At 46.5% G+C, this 24291-nt stretch overlaps 1 protein-coding gene and 1 pseudogene across 1 annotated transcript in view; both read left to right on the top strand.

The window, feature by feature from the left end:
• Positions 1-24291, top strand: part of KANK4 (KN motif and ankyrin repeat domains 4) — an 89555-nt gene that overhangs the window by 4790 nt on the left and 60474 nt on the right. The gene's annotated exons all lie outside the window — the stretch shown is intronic.
• Positions 16763-16875, top strand: LOC120366173 (U6 spliceosomal RNA; annotated as a pseudogene).

Genomic DNA, 24291 nt, shown 5'->3' with positions numbered 1-24291 from the left:
GACTGAGGCTTCTAATGGGCCTTTCTGTGAACAACCTCCAGTCTACACAGATAATATTTCAAAGTAGGATTAAAGGAGAGAAAAGGGGCCCTCCGGCTAAAAATAGGGCTGTCACGGTTTCCAGGATAAAACAAATGCTGTCCCAAGATTTAAAGTACGTAGATGGTGAATGTGATACACAGGCAGTTATAGATTGGTGGCATCTGAAGAAGCTGGCTGAGCGTTCCTTCTCCAAGAGAAAGAAGTCCTGTTTCCAAAAGGATCGCCTCACTGTCTCGCCCAGGCCCTGGGCTCTGCCCCCTCAAATAGCTTTCTGGAGACACCGGCATTGTGGGAGAAAACACAAATCTCAGTTCCATCCCTCTCTCCACATTTTTCCCCCAAAAGTAAATAACACTTGTTGGTTGGATAGATTTTTTAATGCGGCTGTGGCTTTTTCCCCTCTGTGTGGAAGGATCCTTTGTGTCTGTGGAGTTTCCTCTGGTATGTATTTCTAATTTGTGGCTCTGACGTCAAGCGACAAGGGGGCAGAGAAATACAGCATTGGGAGAATTTGCTCCGCACAAGGGTAAAAGGGCAGGCTTCGGTGCCGCTTCTCCTCCGCAGCCTGGTTTCTGCCCAGCGGCCCAAAGACACCAGCTCACGGTGACATTGATTTGGATGTTCCTAGCCGGGCAACCAGGCAGCAGGGCTGAGTGTTTCCAGGCGCTGCACTCAGTTCACCGGTGGTTCCCAGCCCGCCCTCCCTTCCACCTTGGAAAATGTAGCTGTCCTACTCCTGGGGAAAGGTTTAAAAGACAGACTGGCAAGTTCGTTCGTGGCTGAATATAATAGTGTGGTCAGGGTCTACATTTATTAGGTATGACATTGAGTATGAATGGGGAGGGGATTTTATTACAGTTTTAATTTTTTTAAACATGTTTAAAATTTGACTTGAAGTTCCGGGATACACGTGCAGAATGTGCAGGTTTGTTACATAGGTATACACGTGCCATGGTGGTTTGCTGCATCCATCACCCCATCATCTAGGCTTCAAGCCCCACGTGCATTAGGTATTTGTCTTAAGGTTCTCCCTCCCTTTGCCCCCAACCCCCCGGTAGGCCCCAGTGTGTGATGTTCCCCTCCCTGTGTCCATGTGTTCTCATTGTTCAACTCCCACTTATAAACGAGAACATACAGCGTAATGTTTGAATTTTTAAGAGATTATTTTCGTGGATCGTTTGTGTGATTTGAAATGAAAAATAGCCGGGCGCGGTGGCTCAAGCCTGTAATCCCAGCACTTTGGGAGGCCGAGGCGGGTGGATCACGAGGTCAAGAGATCGAGACCATCCTGGTCAACATGGTGAAACCCCGTCTCTACTAAAGATACACACAATTAGCTGGGCATGGTGGCACGTGCCTGTACTCCCAGCTACTCAGGAGGCTGAGGCAGGAGAATTGCCTGAGCCCAGGAGGCGGAGGTTGCGGTGAGCCGAGATCGCGCCATTGCACTCCAGCCTGGGTAACAAGAGCGAAACTCCGTCTCAAAAAAAATAATAATAAAAATAAAAAATAAAAATAAAAAAAATAAAAAATAAAAAAATAAAAAAAAGAAATGAAAAATAATAACAAAAGGCCTCACCCATCTGCCCCTCCATAATTGGGGTGTTTAGGAGTGAGAGGGAAAGAAAGGAAAAATGGCCTCACCATTTATTCGTGCTGTGAGACTGAGAAAATTACTCAAATTTACTAACTTCAGCTCCTTTGTCTGTATGAATAAAATGGTGTTGACTATGGTGACCTGGGGCTCTTGTCACACAGAAAACAGAGACTTTCTTGAGTTGTGATTCTAGAAAGAGAGTGGGAGGCTATAAAATGCAGTTCATCAGTACCCCCTTACCCGTGGGAGATACGGTCCAGGACCCTCTGTGGATGCCTAACACCATGGTTAGTACTGAACTCAATATACACTATGTTTTTTCCTATGCGTGCATACCCATGATCAAGTTGAGTTTATAAATTAGGCACAGTAAGAGATTAAAAACAACAACAACAAAAGAATGATAACAATAATACTGTAATAAAAGCTATGTGAATGTGGTCTTTCTCTCTCTCCCTCTCTCCAAATAGCTTAATATTTTTGGACCTTGATTAACCGTAGGTAACTGAAACCTCAGAAAGCAAAACCGCAGATAACAGGGGTTTGGGAGGACCACTGTATTGATGTCTAAGCACAGGTCTGGAAGGAGGCCAGGCATCCTTGAGGCAGGTGATGCCGTGGGGAGGATTTTGAGTTCAAGGTCACTCCACTGGTACAGCTGGTTGTTGGCCTTTGCTGTAAGTGCCGTGGGTTAACACAGCACCTGCCTACCCACCCCTTGCCCTACAAGTGCACGAAGCTCTCTTTTGTTGCTGACTTCAAGTTCCAGAGAGCGTTCTGTTGTCTGAGCTGGTTCTCTGGAAGCTGAGGCTTTCTCTCCAGGCTGCATCTCAGCAGGTGCCAGGCAGCCCGGGCATGGGATGGCACTGAGCTAGGGGTCCCCCCAGGCCAGTTGGACAACAGGGGTGGGTGGAAGAAAGTCCTATGTGAAGAATTTTTCAGGCAGGAAGGGTGTGGGTGGAGATTCTTCAAGAAGGAGATAAAGGTGAGCTGGAACTCAGAAATGTGCCCAGTACAAATACTTACTGAGCCATAAAGGATCTAACAGAGATTCTTAATACAGTGTCAAGAGCCCCAGGGGGTTCATGTGTAGAATTCAGAGAAGTCTGTGAACTTGGGTGGGGGAAGAAAAAGAGCATCGTTATTTAGGATTTTCTTGTATGATGAATGTAGGCAGCAATCCACAGTGTGTTTGTAATCTCTATGACATCGTCACCAATAGAAATCATAGCTATTTTCATATTACATTTTAGCTGCTACAGATACCTTGAAATATTATTTATGACCCTGATGGCTTTGCATTCATAGTAGTTACTAAACCCACTGCTAGAGCTCGTTATTTAATGCATTAATAAAGAAGAATATATTACTATATTACACACTTTAAAATTTTTTAATAATGATATTTCAGTATTATTGGTTTTCTTTGTAGTCAAGCTGTGCATTTTGTTTTATGCATTTTTAAACATTCTGAGAAAGAGTCCGTAGGCTTCATCAGTCTGCCAAAGGAATAGAGACACAGAAAAGGTGAAGACCCCTGACGGGAAGTCAGTAAGCTTTATCCCCAGTTTCTTACCCTCCTTCACCCTGACCTTTTATATACTCATCTATCTCTGTCTAATTAGTGGAAGACACTCTTGAACAGTAGTAAATTTTATTTAATTGTTGGCAAATTTGCAAAAACACAGAATTTGTGGTTTGGGTAGAAAGCTTTGATGTATATCTAGAGGTCAGTTTACAAATTGCAGGCACACACGGCTGACTCATTAGGTAATTCTATCAGCCCACAAACCTGCCAGCCCCTGAGCTGATGGCTTGGTTAATCCCATGCGAAGCAATCTATAGGGACAGCCACCCAGCACACAATGATGATCCTGAGAGGTTAAGGAGTTTGTATAGACTAATTGATGAATCCCTTGATCCAGAGCAAACTAGAATCGGAGGAAGGAGTTGAAGCCGGGAAGCAGTTGCTTTGATGTGGGTTCTGAAATGGAGGGTATACAGAGGAGGAGGAGGGAGGATGTGGAGGACTGGTCCATGCTGATTCAGAGGAGGAAGCCAGGAAACAGGAGAGTCTGCTGGAGCAATGTTTATTAGAGTAGTGGTTGTGTTTTTCTGCTACCTTTTATCGAATTTGTGCCAGTCATTGTGCCAAGCCCTTTGAATATAGCAGTTGTTTTATCTTTACCCACTACTCAATAAGGTCTGACTGTTACCATTTCCATTGTATTGGTGAGCAAAGTGAAGCTCTAAGAGGTTAAACACTTGATCTAGGGTACCCGAGACATTAAGTGGTAGAGCCAGGATCTCAGCCCGGATCTGCTTGATTCTAGAAACTTGTTCTAAAAACCTACTACAGGCGGCCGGGCATGGTGGCTCACGCCTGTAATCTCCACACTTTGGGAGGCCGAAGTGGGCGGATCATGAGGTCAAGAGATTGAAACCATTGTGGCTAACATGGTGAAACCCCATCTCTACTGAAAATGCAAAAAACTGGCTGGGCGTGGTGGCATGCGCCTGTAATCACAGCTACTCAGGAGGCTGAGGCAGGAGAATCGCTTGAAGCCAGGAGGTGGAGGTTGCAGTGAGCCAAGATCACCCCACTGCACTCCAGCCTGGGCAATGGAGCGAGACTCCATCGGGGAAAAAAAAAAAAAAGCCCTGCTACAGGCAACCACGGGAAGTCTGTTTGGGAAAGCTCTGGCTGCCGTACTGTTTCGGTAGGAAAGTGCCTACTCTCCCTCCTCATCTTCCGCAGTCCATCTCTCTGGCCTTTGCCTGTTCTCACGCCACTTCCCTTCCCCTCCCACCCTTAACCCACTCATAGGCACACAGTCTGAAGGAGTGACGTAGAACAGAAATGACAAGCAAAGGCTGTGGAGTCAGGCAGAATGGGTTCTAGTGCCAGCCCTGCTACCTGGCTCTGACCATGCTGACCCTCAGGTTTCATATCTGTGAAATGGAGATAATGATGCTTCCCTAAATTTACCTCTTCTCCCTCCAGTACTTCAGTGCCATTTTGGTTAGTTCTTTCCATTTGAGTGAGAGGAACTCGACTTGGACTGGGGGAAATTGTCCCCGTCTTCTCAGGTGACTCTGGCAGGAAGGCTCCCCTGATTTCTCTCCAGTGTGAGCAGCTCTGGCCTTGTGAAGAGCTCATTTGTGTTGCTGTGTGTGGCTGTCCCTCTGGAGAGACGCTCCCCCTCCCCTTCCCAGTGCCTAGGGCCACATCTGTCCTGGAGTCCTCAGTAGAACCTTGATGAAAGCAAATGAATTGTTTCCTTCGGTCCCATTCTTGCCCCTATTCTGGGCTCCGTCACCGAGAGCTTGTCTCCCACATTTCTTTGTCCCCTGCTGCTTTCTTCCTCTCTCTCCAGTCCTCCCTGCATCCCACCATGGCCGTTCATGCTGCTGCTCCAAGTACCAGATGCATAAGGCTCCGATGCAGTTTTGTGCTAGTTGAAGGTGGAAGAAACCTTCACGCTTACCTAGATCACCCCCTCTTGTCTTTTAACAGAGGAGCAAACCACCGAAGGCAGATGGCAGGCCCTGGGTTGCCAGGGGATTGAGCTCAACAAGGACCTTTTGCTCCAGTTTGCTGCCTCGCCCTGGCACTGATGATGACGGTGTCTCTTCCACATTGTTAAGTGGCAGATATTTGGGGCAAGGGGACGGGGAGGAGCACATTTTTCTTCAGGTGCTTGCTTGCCTCCCCCGTGTGCCTGCCTCGGGGCTGGCCTTCCCTGACTTAATCCTCTTCTCCTTCATGTGACCCCAGTGTCCCTCGACTTCACCGACTGCTGAATGGAGCCCTGTGTCAGCCAGGCCCGTGGGTGGCCGCCTTCGGGTGATGCCTGATGGTGCCAAAAGGCTCCTGCCCTGAGAGCTCTGCCCACTGGCAGAGTAATTCCAGGCTTTCGAGCCATTGCTTTGGGCTACTTTGTCTTCTCCAGGCAGCTCTTGTTAAAATGCAGATGTGTTACCTGGAAGGAGAGCCTGTTAACCCATGGCAGTGTGTGGCCGGTGGAAGAGTGGAATGCCCTGGGCCTTGGCCAGGTCACATCACCACCCTATTCCTCAGCTTTCTGTCTGTAAAATGGGGACCAAAAAAGATTGTATTGTAGAGTTACCCAAGGATGTAATTCGATAGTGCACATAAAGCCCTTGGCACATAATAACTAGTTAATAAAATTAGCTTCCCCCCCGCCGCCTCCCTTTTCTAAGATTCCCTAGCTGAAGTCCTGGTTCTTATTAGCTTTTTTTTTTAACTTTTTTTTTTTGAGATGAAGTCTCCCTCTGTCACCAGGCTGGAGTGCAGTGGCAGCATGATCTCAGCTCACTGCAACCTCCACCTCCCAGGTTCAAGCAATTCTCTTGCCTCAGCCTCCCAAGTAGCTGGGATTACAGGTACCCGCCACCACATCTGGCTAATTTTTTGTATTTTTAGTAGAGATTGGGTCTCACCACATTGGCCAGGCTGGTCTCGAACTCCTGACATCAGGTGATCCACCCACCTCAGCCTCCCAAAGTGCTGGAATTAACAGGCATGAGCCACCATGCCTGGCTGGTTTTTTTTGTTTGTTTTTTTAACTTTTAAAAAAAATTTAATGTAGTCTTCTTTCCATTGAAGGTTTCTCTTCCTTTCTAATAATAAAGTGGTTTTGAAATTAACTTTCTTGCCTTTAAAATAGGTTAATAGATCCTATCTCACTGGTGTGTTGAGGATTTACTGAGCTAAAGTGTCTGTGGATGCTGCCAGGCCTGCCTGGGGCTCTCAGTGAGAGCCCGGTGCTGTGGTCTTAAAGCTGGTATCCTCCCAGAACTCAGATGTTGATGTCCTAATCTCCAATGTGATATGATTAGGACATGGAATCTTTGGGAGGTAGTTTAGGTCATGAAGGTGGAGCTCTCACGAACGAGATAGTGCCCTTGTCAGAAAGGGCTCTGTCAACCCTTCCGGCGTGTGAGAACATGCCAGATGCCAGCAGTCTGCAACCTGGAAGAGGGACCCCACCAGAACCCGGCCATGCTGGCATGCTAAAGGCATCCTCCCAGCCTCTAGAATGGTGAGACATACACATGCCTCTTGTTTGTGATAGCAGCCCACACAGACGAAAACACCTGGCATTCTTAGAGTCATCCTGGAGGTGAGGACTGAAAGCCCCTTCTGGGTGAATCCCTAAGGGAGGAGATAGAAGAAAGAGAGGCAGGAGAATCGGAAGTCAGGGGGACCCTGCTCCTCCACCCCAGACGCTTAGATTCCAAGTCTGGGTGGGAAGGGACTTGGGAATCTGCCTTGCTCTGGGAAGGGCTGGGCCCTGTGATCTTTTTCCCAGATCACTGCCTTCTAGGCAAATTCTCCGAGGTGCTGTTCCTTGGGGAGAGGGGCCCTCGATGTTCCCTCCCTGGGTTGACTTTGATGATAGTGGTAGGAGGAAAGCAGAGATTTCCTTAACCCTCTGATCTTGGGGTAAGTATTGGTAGGTGCTAGAAATTTTTCCTTTGAGAGGGCAGCTGGGCTTTTTAGAATGTCAGCCCAGTTGGCTGGGGGTGGTGGCTCACGCCTATAATCTCAGCACTTTGGAAGGCCAAGGCGTGTGGATCATGAGGTCAAGAGATCGAGACCATCCTGGCCTACATGGTAAAACCCCCATCTCTACTAAAAATACAAAAATAAGTCTCGAGTGATGGCGGGCGCCTGTAATTCCAGCTACGAGGGAGGCTGAGTCAGGAGAATCACTTGAACCCAGGAGGCGGGATTGAAGGGAGCAAAGATCGTGCCACTGCACTCCAGCCTGGTGACAAAGCGAGACTCTGTCTCAAAGAAGAAAAAAAAAAAATAGAGAGAGAGAACATCAGCCTGACTAGATTCTTTGTGATTCCTCCTGCGACCAGGATAGTTCTCTCCAGCCTGGACTAGGAGAGAGACCGAGAGCAGGAGCACCTGGCCCAGCCTCCTGGCTGGTGAGTGAGGAGGGGCGGGGGTCCAGCTGCTCAGGAGTTTTCTAGCAGCCAGCACAGCCTCACTTCAGGGCTCTCTAGAGGATCCTCCCGCCCCTGCCCTTGTCCTGACTGCAGAAGACACATTTTCTGGCCCGGCAGCCACCCTGAGCAATGGGAGTGAAGTCAGGCCCCTCTCCGTGCAGACGCCCGTGGGAGCCGCTCCAGCTCGCTTTCCAGTTAGCTTCTGGGGAAGGCGCGTCCCCACTGTCATCCATCATTACTGTAGTTAGCCTTCCAAAGCAGAACCTGAATCATGCAGAAAACACTTTTCCCTAGGGCGCTAGAGACCAGGAGCAAAGGGCAGGCAGAGGTGAAGACTGGTTCCCAGGGCCCAGAGGCCAAGCTGCAACCTGCCACCTCCCGGTCTGATAGCGAAGACAAAAAAGGGCATCCCACAAGCTAGGTACATGTGAGCGAAGGTGCAGGGGTGTTAAGGCAAGGGTGAAGTGTGAGTGGCATTTGTGAGGGGCAGAGGAATTGAGATGAGCCTAGGGAGGTGTGCTGAGATAGCCTTCAGGGCCTGGCTGGCAGGCACATGAGTGGCATGTGGGTTTTGTTTGACCCGCATAGCATTTTTTTAAAAAGAAGAATTCAGTCAACATTTAAAAATCAGATTTTACATAAATCCACATGTCTAGCTTCTTTTCGGGTGGGGGGGGGAAGGCAGGTCTGGCAACACTAGCCTTGAGTCACTCCTGCCATGGCCACACCTGGGTGGAAGGTGAGCAGCAGAACTTCAGGTGATGGCTGAGGTCCCACCACTAATTGGCTTGTCTGAAATCTCTGCCATAAGCTTACTGTGGAGTTATTACAATGTTCTCAGAATGTTAATGCATCACAGAAGAAAATAAATTCTAAACGATTATAATCCCTTTATCAGATTAGGAAATGAATTTTAACTACTTCTCAGGAATTATTTATTTATTTATTTATTTTTGAGTCAGAGTCTCTTTCTGTCATCCAGGCTGGAGTGTAGTGGTGCGATCTCAGCCCATTGCAATCTCCGGGTTCAAGCAATTCTCCTGCCTCAGCCTCCCAAGTAGCTGGGATTGCAGGTATGCACCACCATGTCCGGCTAATTTTTGTATTTTTAGTAGGACAGAGTTTTACTATGTTGTCCACACTGCCCTCAAACTCCTGACCTCAGGCGATATACCCGTCTCAGCCTCCCAAAGTGCTGGGATTACAGGCGTGGGCCACCTCGCTGACTCCTCAGGAAAATTTTGATTGTGTGTTGAGAAGCAGTTAGGCGGGGCAAATGGGAGGCTTCCTGCCTGACGGCCTGGGAAGGAAGCTGGAGGAAGTAAAGGTGGGGCCAGGACATCTGGAAAGATGGAAATGACGAGTGAGCCCTTTTGCTCTCAGCTATGGTGTCTGGCCACTTTACTGGGGATGACACCAAAACACCCACCCTTGGCAAATATTTATTGCATTGTAAGATGTTTACTACCTTGCTTTATTAACCTTTTAAGCTTAAAAAAAGGACAGGGTGAAATATGTGTGTGTGTGTGTGTTTAATTGCTATGGAAACTAATAAAAAGAAAACTTTTAGGAATAATTTGGAAAAGAAGGAGGGAATATAAATTTATATTATATTATATTATATTATAATTATTTCACCAAATAATGTGTATATTGGAGGGGTGGCCTTCATAATTTGAAAGGCTCAGTGAACACTATTAGGAATTTTTTAATTTAAAAATTATAAATATCATACCAGTTAGCAGCAAACATTGAAAATATATAGAAGCAATGAGCTATGATCATGCCACTGCACCTCTGCCAGGGCAACAGAGATGGGGACTTTAAAAAAAAAAAAAAAAAAAAAGGCCAGGCGCAGTGGCTCACGCCATTAATCCCAGCACTTTGGGAGGCCGAGGTGGGCAGATCATGAGGTCAGGAGTTCGAGACCAGCCTGGCCACCATAGTGAAACCCAGTCTCTACTAAGAATACAAAAAATTAGCCAGGTGTGGTGGCAGGCACCTGTACTCACAGCTACTCGGGAGGCTGAGGTGGGAGAATCACTTGAACTCGGGAGGCAGAGGTTGCAGCAGCCCGGGGCGACAGTGCAAGACTCCAACTCAAAAAATAATAATAATAATGATAAAATAATATAGAAGCATATAAAGGCAAAATTTTAAACTGTCAAGAATTGGTGGTTAGGGCATATGAACCAATTTGGAGGAAATGGATCTAGTTTGGCTCTATATATATATGACATATACATATTCTTAGATAGACCTAGATACATATCCAGATATATTTGGATAGAAAGTTTTTTAAATAAAAATGGGGCTTACCTATTGTCCTGCTGTTTTTTTCCTGCTTTGTCTTGAACATATTGCAAGTCATTATATTGTGTCTGGGTCCGAGTAAAGAAAATCTGTGGTCTGGGTGCAGTGACTCATGGCTGTAATCCTAGTGCTTTCAGAGACTGAGGCAGGAGGATCGCTTGAGGCCAGCAGTTTGAAACCGGCCTGGGAAACATAGTGAGACCCCTGTCTCTACAAAACATAAACATAAAAATTAGCCAGGCCTGATGGCACATGCCTGTAGTCCCAGCTACTCAGGAGGCTGAGGCAGGAGGATTACTTGAGGCCAGGAGTCCCAGGCCACGGTGAGCCATGATGGCACCACTGCACTCCAGCCTGGGTGGCAGAACAGGGTCTTGTCTTTAAAAAGAGTGAGTCTGTGATAGGAAGCACTACTAGACAGAAACAGCTAGTCCTGAATCCCCACTGGGCCCATCCAAACCTCAGTTGCCAATTCTGTTAAATGGAGATAATAATTCCTTCCTTCAAAGGCTCTATTGAGGACTAAATAAAATGTGAATGCAACTCAAAGCAGCTTTTTGGGTACTGGGTTATCAGAGGCCATCGCAGCAGTAAGAAGAAGCAACCCCGACTTAACATCTTCCATTCTTTAGATTCCCCATTTTCCTTTCTTCACCGTGTTGCAGGACGGTTGAGAGGGCCAGCGAATCTTGGATGAGTTAGAACTTTCACAATAGAGCTTAAAATCCTCCTTTCAGTGCTATATAACATCAAAATCTCAAGCAGGGCTGGGCCCTGTGGCTCACGCCTGTAATTTCATCAATTTGGGAGGCCGAGGCGGGCGGATCACCTGAGGTCAGGAATTTGAGACCAGCCTGGCCAACCATGGCCAACATGGTGAAACCCTGTCTCTACTTAAAAATTAGCTGGACGCAGTGGTGGGCACCTGTAGGCCCAGCTTCTCGGGGGGACTGAGGCAGGAGAATTGCTTGAACCCGGGAGGCGGAGGTTACAGTGAGCTGAGATCACACCACTATACTCCAGCCTGGGTGACAGAGCAAGACTCAAAAAAAAAAAAAAAAAAAAAATCTCAAGCAGTTTATTAACAGCTGCATTCAGGTTTTGTTTAGGACACTTTCCCTGAAGTCACTTTTATTTATTCAGCTGCGGGGGAATTCCTGAAGCCAGGTATGTGGTGTTCTCTGATAGGAAGACTATGGCCTGTGCTGGCTCTTAGGCAAGGGGTGGGGGCGCCCTCCTGCTGCAGGAAAGGTCAGCCCCTCTTAGCACAATGGAAGGGATTCACACCTTGTCTTTGCAAGTGACACTCCCCGCACTCTCCTTTTCCTTTTCACATCTCTTCTCCTGCTTCCCTCTCTAGATTACAATGTTCCCTTTCATTTGGGTGTCACTTCTTCTTTAGCAAAGCCCTTGTACTCCCATTAGCTCATTGAACCCTCTGGCAAGTCTATAGACTTAGTATTAGTAGGTAGCAAATAAGCAGCTGAGGCCCAAAGAAGTTGTAATATGTCTTAAACTCACACAGCAGAAATTGGACAAATCTGAGTTAAGATCTGGATTTCCTGGCTCACAAGCCATGCTGGTCGTGCTGTATCATAGTGCCTCCTTTCTTTTCTTTTTTTTTTTTTTTTTTTTGAGTTGGAGTTTCACTCTCGTTGCCCACGTGCAGTGGAGCTATCTTGGCTCACCGCAACCTCCGCCTCCCAGGTTCAAGCCATTCTCCTGCCTCAGCCTCCCAAGTAGCTGGGATTAGAGGCATGTGCCACCACGCCTAGCTAATTTTGTATTTTTAGTAGAGGTGGGGTTTTTCCGAGTTGGTCAGGCTGGTCTTGAGATCCCAACCTCAGGTGATCCGCCTGCCTCAGTCTCCCAAAGTGATGGAATTAAAGGCATGAGCCACCGCGCCTGGCCTGCCTCCTTTCTTAATTGTTGGCAGGAATCTCCTGTTGGTGAGGGGATGGGTATTTGGCCCTAGTGCTGCTGGTTGGGGAAGGCTTTTTGGAATGCATGAGGTTGCTGGGCTTAGTGTCCTGGAGAGACCGGTGGGAGCAAGTGAAGAGGACAGGGGTTGGGGAGGGAGGTTTTGGAGGTCATCTGAGGTCAGTGGAGGGGCAGGCAGGAGCCTGGGGAAGTTAAGGCCCAGCGCAGAGCTAGAACACTGAAGGGGAGGATCCTGGACTGGAAGTGGGTCCAGGGTCATCCTTGTCATCACTGGAAGGCTTATGGGCTTTTTTGACATTTGGTCTCATTTTGGATGTTTGGCCCTTTTCTGGGTGGCACATCATAAAAATCTGCTTCTGGTACCCCAGTGAGGACTTCTTTCTTAATTCAGGTCGCAACTTCCCAGCACTCCATTCCCATGCCCAGCAAATCGAAACGTATCCATTCTGTTGCCATTCAGATTAATTCCTTTGGTTAAATGGACCTAAAACATTTATTTAGCCCAAATTTGGTACAATAGTTGTGTTATTGACCAGCTCTTGCCAGTAGATATAGAATTTAAAGGTCCAGGTGTAGTGGCTCATGCCTTTAATCACAGCACTTTGGGAGGCCAAGGTGGGCAGATCACTTGAGGTCAGGAGTTCAAGACCACCCTGGTCAACATGATGAAACCCCGTCTCTACCAAAAAATACAAAAATTAGCCAAGCATAGTGGTATGTGCCTGTAGTCCCAGCTACTTAGGAGGCTGAGGTTGGAGAATTGCTTGAACCCAGGAGGCAGAGGTTGCAGTGAGCTGAGATCGCACCACTACACTCCAGCCCGGGTGACAAAGTGAGAGCCTGTCTCAAAAAAAAAGAAAAAAGAAAAAAAGTTTGAGACACATTTTAACTTTTCTAGGAGTACATTAAAGAAAATAAAAAGAAAACAGGTGAAATTAATTTTAATATATTTTATTTAACCCAATATATCTAAAATGTTATCATTTCACCCAGTGATCAGTGGTGTAAAATGAGAGAGTTGAACCCGGTAATTGCAAGAGCCTGTACAACTCTTGTGCTCCTTGAGTCTGTTTCATGTTTTGCTTACCTGGAGCCTACTGTGTTCCGCACACGTGCTAGATGCTGTTGGGCAATGCAGAGACAGCTCAAAAGGCATTGCCCCAGCTGTCACGGAGTCGAAAGTCAGTGAGGAAGACAAAGCCAACACTCATGAAACTCCCAACCATATAAGACACTGTGTAATTATGCCTGCAATTTTAGATTATATACATTTGTAATGGTTCAATACAGGAGAAGAAAAGCTTCTATTCTCTTACAAGAAAAAAATAGCTAAAAGGAGCGTTTAGGGAGAGGCATTAAGTCTGGCCAGACTTACTATTTCCCTCCTGAAATCAGTTGTTCATTCTGTAAATATTTATTGAATGTCTACTAATAGGCCAGTATCTGGGGACATATGCCCCTTGTTGCAGTCAGAGTTGTATCCAAAACCCAGCTTTCATCTTGTTCCTCCCTGCTTAAGAATCTTTGATGGTTTCCTACGCTAGAAAAGCAAATGAGCTGACTTCCAGCCCCTGCCTTCCCCGATCCTCTTTCCCGACCCTGAACTCTAGGCCAGGATTGCCGGTCATTCTTCAAGCCCACCATACGTGTTTTCATCTCTAGCTAGAGAGCTGCTTCTCCCATTTGCCTGCCGAACTTTTACTCATCCTTCAATGCCCAGCTAAAGGATGCCACATCTGTGATGCTTTTCTGATCCTCGGAGATGCTCCAGCCACACATCTCTAATACCACATAGGTCCTTGTTTGGGTCTCTGAATCCTGTTTTGGACTGTGAGTTCCTTAAAGAAAAGAAGCCTTCTTATTCATCGATGCGTCCGCAGAACCCAGCCCAGTGCCTGAAGAAAAATTTCTGATAAATGAATGATTGCACACAATCTGTCGAGGCTGGTCTTTGAACAGAAAAGGGTCCCTTTTCTTCTTCCTCAAGTTGCTGGGCTGTTGAAATTCATGCCTCGTGGCCAGTGAAGGGGACTCGATGGTTGAGAAAGTACTGTGGTCTCTTTCTCTGGGCAGTAGCGGAGAGACTGGAGCCACTGGAGCCTCACCTCACTTTGGCCCTGGAGGGGAACTTTCAGCAGCAGCAGCAGCTGAACCCACACACGCCAGAGGACTGTGGTGAAGGAGGCATTTGTGTTGGGCTTGGCAGGCGGGAGGCCTTTGTGTTCCAGAGCACAAGTGGGTAAGTATGTCGGACAGGCTGCCGGCTGCACACACATGCCGAAGGGCTGGGCCCAAAATGCCTTCTGACCTGGGAAGAAAAGGAGGCATTGTGTGCGCTGGCAGTACTCCAAGGGAAATATTCCAGTTGTTCGTTGATTTTGAATGCCTCACTCTTAAGAAAAGTCCAGAGGTGAACATCTCTCTCCCACTCCAAGACATCCTGCCTACCAATTTCAAATCAGTTGCTACCCTCAAAATATGAATTAATCTGTTATTTAAATAATTCATTAATTCAACTGCTTATCTTTATGAGGCAGCACTATGGTGCATGGTACTGAGCTCTGGGGAAACAGAAGTAAAGAAGGCACAGCCCTCATCACTTTAGGCTCATTCCTGATGGCTTGCTGGGTGTCTAAATCCTTTTGGAACCTGGTCCTCTCCTTCTTTTGAGCCTGATTTTGTTCTGTTCCTTGGCAATCCTTCCTTGAGGCCTCTGTCTGCCACTGCCCATTCTCTGCCTCTGCATTCCCTGGTCCTGTAATGTGCCATGTTGTGGGGTCATCAGGTGCCAGCTCACCACCTTTCCTGGACTCCGGAGGGCATGGACAGAACCAGGCTTCAGTCTGGGCCGTGAAGACATTAGGCAATTGTCCAGGTATATGGCTCATGCCTGTAATCTCAACACTTTCGGGGGCTGTGGTGGGAAGATCACTTGAGCCAGGAGTTTGTGACCAGCTTGGGGAACATAATGAGAGCCTGTCTTTATAAAAAATAAGCCAGGCGTGGTGGCATGCACCTGTGGTCCCAGCTACTCTGGAGGCTGAGGCAGGAGGATCACTTGAACTTAGGAGGTCAAGGCTAGAGTGAGCTGTGATTTTAATCACTGCAATCCAGCAGTCCAGCCTGGGCAACAGAGCAAGACCCTGTCTTTAAAAAAAAGAAAAAGCTGGAGGGGAAGAAAAAAATAAACAACTTGGGCAGGAACACCTAAATTAAACCCTACCTCTGCCTTTTACTTTTTTTTTTGAGACAGAGTCTTGTTTTGTTGCCAGGCCCAGGCTGGAGTGCAATGGCGCAATCTCAGCTCACTGCAACCTCCGCCTCTGGGGTTCAAGCAATTCTCCTGCCTCAGCCTCCCAAGTAGCTGGAACTACAGGCGCACGCCACCACGCCCAGCTAATTTTTGTATTTATTAGTAGAAATGGGATTTCACCATGTTGGCCAGGGTGGTCTCCATCTCTTGACCTCATGATCCGCCCACGTTGGCCTCCCAAAGTGCTGGGATTACAAGCGTGAGCCACTGCACCTGGCTGACTTTTACTATCTTTGTGACTATGACCAAGTTACTAAACCTCTCTGAGCTTAGGCTTCCTAATCTGTTAAACAGAAAAAATAATACATAGAGACGTAGCGTCTTCGGAAAGAGTAAGTAATAATAGTGTAATACTTGGCACAGTGCCTAACAGACCACACAACTGCTCTCAATAAATAAAACAACTGACCATGACTGGGCACTTACTAGTGTCTTCCTTCCCTCAGAAACGACAGCAACCACAGCTTGTATTTGGGTGTTTTCTACTTGCCAAGCACTGTGTTAAGTGTAGGTGTACAGCCATCAGATCAGCCTCATAAAGTGGAGAGTGTTACTTTGTACATTTTTTTTGAGGCGAAATTTTGCTGTTGTTGCCCAGGCTGGAGTGCAGTGGTCCAATCTTGGCTCACCGCAACCTCCGCCTCCCAGGTTCAAGTGATTCTCCTGCCTCAGCCCCCCAAGTAGCTGGGACTAGAGGCATGCGCCACCATGCCTGACTAATTTTGTATTTTTAGTAGAGACGGGATTTCTCCACGTTGGTCAGGCTGGTCTCGAACTCCTGACCTCAGGTGATCCGCCCACCTCTGCCTCCCAAAGTGCTGAGATTACAGGTGTCAACCACTGCACTGGCCACTTTGTACCCTTTTATAGCTGAGGAAGTGGGCTTCAAGGGATAGAGTGACTTATGCAAGGTCACACAGTTTCAACTGCTGGTGCTAGGAATCATGATTAGGTCTGTTGAGCTCCTTCACATTCCTTCACAAACCCTGACCACACACCTTGCTACTTGGTGCTGGGACCAGCAGATCAGCATCGCTTGAGATGCTTGTTGGAAATGCCAGCTATCAGGCCCCACTCCAGACCTACTGAATCAGCGTCTGCATGTTAACAAGATCTTCAGGTTTATAGGCATACTATAGTTTGAGAAACACTGAGCTAGAGTTCACCAAATGTTTTATTTTATTTTTTTGTGACAGAGTTTCACTCTTGTTGCCCAGGCTGGAGTGGAATGGTATGATCTAGGCTCACTGCAACCTCTGCCTCCCAGGTTCAATCAATTCTCCTGCCCCAGCCTCTCGACTAGCTGGGATTACAGGCATGTGCCACCATATCCAGCTAATTTTTGTACTTTTAGTAGAGATGAGATTTATCCATGTTTGTTTGGTCAGGCTGGTCTCGAACTCCCGACCTCAGGTGATCCACCCACCTCTGCCTCCCAAAGTGCTGGGATTACAGGCATGAGCCACCACGCCCGGCCTCACCAAATGTTTTAAAAAGTAGGCTAGAACAGTGCTTCTCAAGCTATCATGTCCATAAAAATTACCTGGAGGGGTGGCTGGTTAGAACTTGGATTGCTATGATCATTTCAGCAGCAAATATACCAGAATTGGAGGGATACAGAGACGATCAGCATGGCCTCTGAACAAGGAATGACACAAAAATTCATGAAGCATTTCGTATTTAAAAAAGAAAAAAACCCACAGGTTCCTACCCCAGTGATTCTGATTTTGTATCCATTGCTTATTATTGACAGGGAGGTTCATTGCACTCCCGAGTTAACAAGGCAGGAGCTGTGGATGCCTGCATCAGCCATTCCAGCCTCCCCCTGCCTGCCTAGAGGACAACAGGGCAACGAAATTAATTTGTAACCTAAAACCCTTGTATCTGCCCTGAAAATATGTCTTTCTAATGGAAAATTTGACAGAGTGTTCCATCTGCAAAGAGCATTTTATATGAAATGGATATCTGTGTAACTCAGCTGCTGCTATCTGGTTAAATAGCAATTAAACACCTCAAGACTTCTTGGAACTTTCAAAGATTATTTGAAAAGTAATTGTGTTTTATTGATTAAATAATTTGCAGTGGATTAGAAAGTCACTGAATTTTTTAGCTATTCCTTTACAAATAAATTGGTCTTATTTAGAGACCTAGCGCATTCCCCAACCATGTTTATATTTTAATAATCACCTGATGTTTAATAGCATGGCTGGTGGTGGAATTTCATGTTAATTTAATTCCTTTGCTAAATCCTTCTATCTGGTTCCTTCTCTTTCTGTCTAGACTTCCAAAGCCTACTTGCTTCATAGATGGCTGCAGAAATAGGACCCAAAACGCAAAGAACACTGTCGTTAAGAGCTCAGTCTCTGGAGTCAGACAAACCTCAATTTAAATTCCAAACCTGCCACTTACTAGATTGGTGCCCTTGAACCTATGATCTTTGAAAAGGATATAATAGCACTTACCTAATATGGTCATTGTGAAATTAAATAAGTTAGCATTTATGCAATATAGGACAGTATCTAGCTAATAATAATTATTGTTATAATCGTATAAGTATTCATTAGTGCTAGTATTTTTTTTTTTAATTATTTTTTTGAGACAGAGCCTCACTCTGTCACCCAGGCTAGAGTGCAATGGTGTGATCTCAGCTCACCACAACCTCCACCTCCCGGGTTCAAATGATTCAGCTGCTTCAGCCTTGCAAGTAGCTGGGACTATAGGTACACATCACCACGCCCAGCTAATTTTCGTATTTTTAGTAGAGATGAAGTTTCACCATGTTGGCCAGGCTGGTCTCAAACTCCTGACCTCAGATGATCCACACCCGCCTCGGCCTCCCGAAGTGCTAGAATTACAGGCATGAGTCACCATGCCTGGCCTAGTACTCGTATTATTAAACCCCAGTTTTCTAATCTGTAAAATGAGTGTACAGGGAATAAAACCATCAACATATGAGTATTAAAAACTTCCTTGCAACTGGATGTGGTGGCTCAGACATGTAATCCTAACACTGGGAGGCCAAGGCAGGCAGATCACTTGAGCCCAGGACAACATGCCAAAACACCATTTCAAAAATTAGCCAGGCGTGGTGGTGCACACCTGCAGTCCCGGCTAGTCGGGAGGCTGAGGCAGAAGGATCACCTGAGCCTGACAGATCAAGGCTGCAGTGACCTGTGATCATGCCACCGCACTCCAGCCTTAGTATCAGACCGAGACCCTGTCTCAGAACAAACCAACCAACCAACCAACCAAAAAATGTCTGTGCTTGTGCAGCCTTCTAAGTAATTTCCTCCAAAGGACACTTCTGGCAGAGCTTTCTTGGCTGTTCTCCCTCTATTATTATGCAGATTGAGGTCATTCAGAGATGAAAAAGCCGTGGACAAATGGAGCCAATATTGGAATTCCCAATGAAGAGAGCAGAGAGAGGCTGGCTGAGGAGGGATGTGTAGATGCCAGAAGTGAGGGAGGTGAGAGAGTGAAGAACCAGGTGGGAGGATTTGCACGAGGACATCAGGGAGCAGCGCATACGGCTGCTGGGGCAGTTGCTCTGCTGGAAATAGACCCTTAGAGCAGCAGAGATGGGAAAGAAAAAATTTAAGACTTTTGCTTTGTGCTAGGAATGCACTTCCCGTTTGGTGTTTTCTCTAGAGACTGCAGTGAAGGTCTGGATTGCTTCCAACTAACTTTTTTCTGCTTAACTGCTGATTCTTTAAACACAGCCCTGAACTCAGGCTGGGCCATGAGGCAGCATCTTTATCTGGCTTACAGAGGAGTCAGGATCAGGCTGTCCTGGGCACTGAGTGAGGATGGGGAAAGGACTTACCCAGAACAGAGTCAGTACTTAATTGACGTTGGCAACTGTTTTTATTGTTACGCATTGTGCTTTCCCTGTAGCCAGAGGCTGCAAGCAAAAATCACCAGTAGAAGTATGAGCCGTCCTCTGGCACACTTTACCACAATAAAAACTCCATTATTCCACATTTAAACTGGGGCCACATTGTTTTTCAAGAAACCATCAATTTCATGTCCTCCAATATCACACTGAGGACCCGTCTATGAGATTTGTAAAGGAAAGCACTGGGTTAGGAGTCTCAGAAGCAGACTCTGACCTTGGCCCTGCTGTGTGAAGTGGGCAGGTCACTGAACCTCAGTTTCCCCTGTATGGATGCAAATATTGTCCAAGACTCTGTTTTATATAGCTCTCGTCCCAACAGTAGATAATCAGTGGACTGACTGAGCACTTGCCACCTACAGGGCCTTAGACTGGTGCCATAAAGAGTACCCACGAGCATGAAAGAGGAACCTTTACTTGAAAAGAGCCCATAATCTGGCTAGAAGAAAAGATGTGAGCAAGGCCGGGGCGGTGGCTCACTCCTGTAATCCCAGCACTGTGGGAGGCTGAGGCGGGTGGATTGCCTGAGCTCAGGAGACCGGCCAGGATTGCCTCAGACCAGCCTGTGCCACGTGGCCAAACCCCATCTCTACTAAAAATATAAAAAATTAGCCGGGGGTGGTGGCACGCTTTGTAGTCCCAGGTACTTGGGAGGCTGAGGCAGGAGAATTGCTTGAACCCAGGAAGTAAAGGTTGCAGTGAGCCAAGATGGTGCCACTGCACTCCAGTCTGGGTGACAGAGTGAGACTCCATCTCCAAAAAAAAAAAAAAAGAAAACCAAAAAGAAAGAAAGAAAAGAAAAGATCTGCTTATGCCATGCTCCAAATGCTCAACCGTTTTGTGACACATTTGAGCTGCTGCGTGGGGTGATTGATATAAACCTGGGATGTAAATTTTGGCAACACCTTTTCTTAGTAACTTTGCCCACATTAAAGCAAAACAAAACCCAGGCCACAATAGCATATAACCTTCCTTTGTATTACCGGGTGGTACACTGAGGGAATCCCATCTCTTTCAAGGGAAAGTTGAAGTTGAGAGACATTCCCAGTGCCCCTCCCCTCTCCCTGAATCTCTCTGGTTCATCTCTGATGATGCCCTCCCTTCCTCTGGCTGGCATGCTGCCGAGGCTGGGTGGTCACCATCTCTGCTGGACACACATCACACATGTCCGCTTCTTGTCAGACTGAACTTGCCAGAGGGCTAGGTAGGGCATTGAGAAATAATAACAGCCTGCCTGAAAAATCTGGAAACATCGCTTTCTCCACCCGGGTGTCTGGGGATCACTTAGCTTCAGTTTGGTTTAAAGTGACTTTCCTGATTGTGCAGGCTGTGCATATTTGAGCCAATAAAAACCTTCCTCCCAACCCAGAAGGCAGATGCCACAGCCCACGCAAGCTCTAAACTGTCTGCACCTGCAACTCGAGCTGTGGGCCCAGCTGATGCCTGCAGAGGCATCTACTGAATTCTGACCAGGGACAATGCCGCTGGGATGGGAGCTGCCCCAAGAGGGTGGGTGCAGGGGCGCCCCCTCTGTGGAGTGTCTGTGCCTCCCTTTGAGATGCTTTCACTGAAGTGTCCCAGGAGGGAGGAAGTAGAGCTGAATTCCTAGGAAACATTTACTCCGGTTGTGGTTTCCAAGCCCTCTGGACTGTGACCCAGTTCAGGGGAGCAAAGACCTTGTAGCCCACTGAGTTCACTCATTCCCACTCCGCAGTGGGAAAGAATTTGGTAGTAACAAAGGATTAAAGGAGAAGAGAAAACTAATCAAAGTGGTAATACAGCAAATACTCCAGACAACAATCAACAGAAACTCCAAAAAGCCATTTTTTTTTTTCACTTGATCACCCAGGCTGGATTGCAGTGGCGCAATCTCAGCTCACTGCAACCTCCGCCTCCCGGGTTCAAGCGATTCCCCTGCCTCAGCCTCCTGAGTAGCTGGGACTACAGGTGTGTGCCGCCATGCCTGGCTAATTTTTTTGTACTAAAAGCAATTTTATAAGTGATGGAAATTAATAGAATCGAAGCAGTTTAAAACCAAGGGAGCGCCGACACTGCATCGCAGCCATCAAGGGTCAGGATTGCAAACACCGGAACCCACGCTAGCAGGCTTATAGATAATAGAAGAGGAATTTACTAAGGGATACGAGGTAGAAGAACATCACTCCACCATCTCCCCATAATCACTTGCTGTAAATTCCAGTTTCAATCTTGGGGAGGTGGGTCTTCTGAGAGGAAATAACCAAGCATAAGAAGGGTGTTCACAGAGCGCTGGGTAGCTGAAGAAAAGTACACAACAAATGTCTTCTGCACTAATAACAAAACGCCCTTCCTGAGAATTGGAATTCCAGCTCTTAGCCTGGGTGCATACAGGAGTTCTGCTGTATTGTTTAGTGGTGGATGGTGCTCGCCCTTCTTTACAGAATAGAAAATGAATATTCTCATTCATTTTCATTCTCATAAACTCTTGTAACAGACTAATTTTTATTTATTAATGCCAAGATTTGTTAACCCTCAATAACTCACATATTATGTTCTTAGTTCCTTATAAAAATGAATTCCCATGTAATACACTTGCCTGTAAGAATTGAAGAAAATACACATTTTGGATCCATTTTTTAATTTTTTTTTATAAACCAACTTTTTATTCATTTTAAATAGGTTTTAAACTACTTTTGTTTGTGGGAGCTTTTAAAAGGAAAACCGAATTAGGTCCACTTCAATGTCCACTGATTTCTTTTTATGAAACTTGTATAATGCCAGCAGGTCATATCGAAGTTCTGCAATAATATCTATCTTGATTTTCCATTCTGCAGCTTTCTTTTGAATATGTTCTCTAGTTGAGGATTTGTGTAAAGAATATACTGCTGTTCTTGCCATTTCCAGAGCAGTCTTGAGAAAAGTCATATCTGTCCCTGCAATGTACGGTGGGATACTGTTCTAGAAGTAGCTTGAGCTTTTCGAATCCATCCACTTGTTGCAGGGGACTCTCTAGTTCCTTAAGCCTTAATTTCTTCATTTTGTTTTAAAGTATGGGCTCGCAGGGTTTGAAGACACAGGATCTCCCGGGTAACCCACGCAGTCCCAGGAGACTGCTGCATTTTTTATTCTTTTAGAAACTCTTACTCTCTCACATTGGGCCAGGGACTCTGCTTTGAGAATTACAGATTTAAAGAATTGAGGCTGGGCGTGATGGCTCACACCTGTAATCCCAGCACTTTGGGAGGCTGAGGCGGGTAGATCACCTGAGGTCAGGAGTTCGAGATCAGCCTGCCAACATGGTGAAAGTCCGTCTCTACTAAAAATACAAACAAACAAACAAACAAACAAACAAAAAAATTAGCCAGGTGTGGTAGTGCATGCATGTAATCCCAGCTACTCGGGAGTCTGAGGCAGGAGAATTGGTTGAACCTGAGAGATAGAGGTTGCAGTGAGCTGAGATTGTACCATTGCACTCCAGCCTGGGCAACAGAGCAAGACTCCGTCTCAAAGGAAAAGAATTGAGACACAGAATAGCAGGGGCATTTCTAGGGCCCTATTAAGAGATCTCTGGGAACTGTGAAAGGCCCAGAGGAAGAAGGCTTGATTCTTGCCATCAGGGAGATTTCAGTCCAGCAAGAAGTGTTAGACAATTATCAGTGACAAAGGTGGATGGCAGGACAAGATAGGGACCACAAAACAAGTTAGTTAACTTGCCCGAGGTCTCAGTATATAGGAAAAGCCACATTTGAACCCGTGTCTGTTGGATCCAAAGCTGACTTTTGCCACTACCCTGTCCAGCAGTCTGACAAATCAGTCCTGATCAGCTGATTTCCTTGTGTAAAGGAGGTGATCTAAAACGAGTCCAAATACATCAAACTGAGATTTTCTGAAGCCTTTCAGTGTTCACTTCCCATGAAAGTAGAGGTTTGTCCTTCTCAACTAGAGGAAGGCTTTTATACTTAGAAATTGGATTCCTAGCCGGGCGCGGTGGCTCAAGCCTGTAATCCCAGCACTTTGGGAGGCTGAGGCGGGTGGATCACGAGGTCAAGAGATCGAGACCATCCTGGTCAACATGGTGAAACCCCGTCTCTACTAAAGATACAAAAAATTAGCTGGGCATGGTGGCACGTGCCTGTAATCCCAGCTACTCAGGAGGCTGAGGCAGGAGAATTGCCTGAGCCCAGGAGGCGGAGGTTGCGGTGAGCCGAGATCGCGCCATTGCACTCCAGCCTGGGTAACAAGAGCGAAACTCCGTCTCAAAAAAAAAAAAAAAGAAAAGAAATTGGATTCCTAATCCCATGTGGCCTCACATCGATTAAAGAGTAATTATTTACTATAGGATTTCAGAGATAGAGAATTACACCCGAATGGGCTCTCCAGATGGCTTCCTGGTGGAGGTGGGGTCCAGTGAGAGGAAGGGGTAAGATTTGAACAAGAGATAATATGGGAAAATAGTGGTCTAGCCACGTGGCACCATGTAAAGGCAGACTTAAAACCTTGATGGAAAGACTTAGAGTGCAGCTCTCATTGAGAACTTGCCCTACCTCCTGTGCATTGGCATGTTTCTAGGGTGATGGTTGTTAAGGAAGGAAACACAGAACGGGCCCGTGTATGGACTCTATTACCAAGGTACTCTGTGATATTGAAAACAGGTTTAGATTAGATGACCTGAAAAAATCCTTTTTAGGTCTTGTGAACCTTGAAAACATCATGTTAAGTGAAAGAAGCTAGTCACAAAAGACCATTTTGTGTGATTCAATTTATAGCAATGTCCACAATTGGCAAATCTATACAGAGAGGAAGTAAATTCACGGTTTCCTGGGGCTGGGAGGGAATGGGGAGTGGAAGGGAGGGAATAGGGAATAACTGCTAATGAGTAGGGCGTTTCTTTCTGGGGTGGTGAAAATAGATTGTGATCTTTTCAACAAATAGTGCTGGGAAAACTGAACATTCACATGCAAAAGCATAAAGCTGTCTGGGTATGGTGGCTCACACCTATAATCCCAGCACTTTGGGAAGCCAAGGTGGGAGGATTGCTTGAGGTCTGGAGTTTGAAACCAGCCTGGGCAACATAGCAAGACCCCATCGCTACAAAAGTTTAAAAATTAGGTGGGGCCAGGCTTGGTGGCTCACGCCTACCTATAATCCCAGCACTTTGGGAGGCCGAGGTGGGCTGATCACTTGAGATCAGGAGTTTGAGACCAGCCTGACCAACACAGTGAAACCCCA

The sequence above is a fragment of the Saimiri boliviensis genome, chromosome 11 (genome assembly GCF_048565385.1).
Source record: "Saimiri boliviensis isolate mSaiBol1 chromosome 11, mSaiBol1.pri, whole genome shotgun sequence".
In the NCBI taxonomy this organism is placed as follows: Eukaryota; Metazoa; Chordata; class Mammalia; order Primates; family Cebidae; genus Saimiri; species Saimiri boliviensis.
Note: the sequence above shows the minus strand (reverse complement) of the source record. Positions and strands in the feature narration are given on the sequence as shown.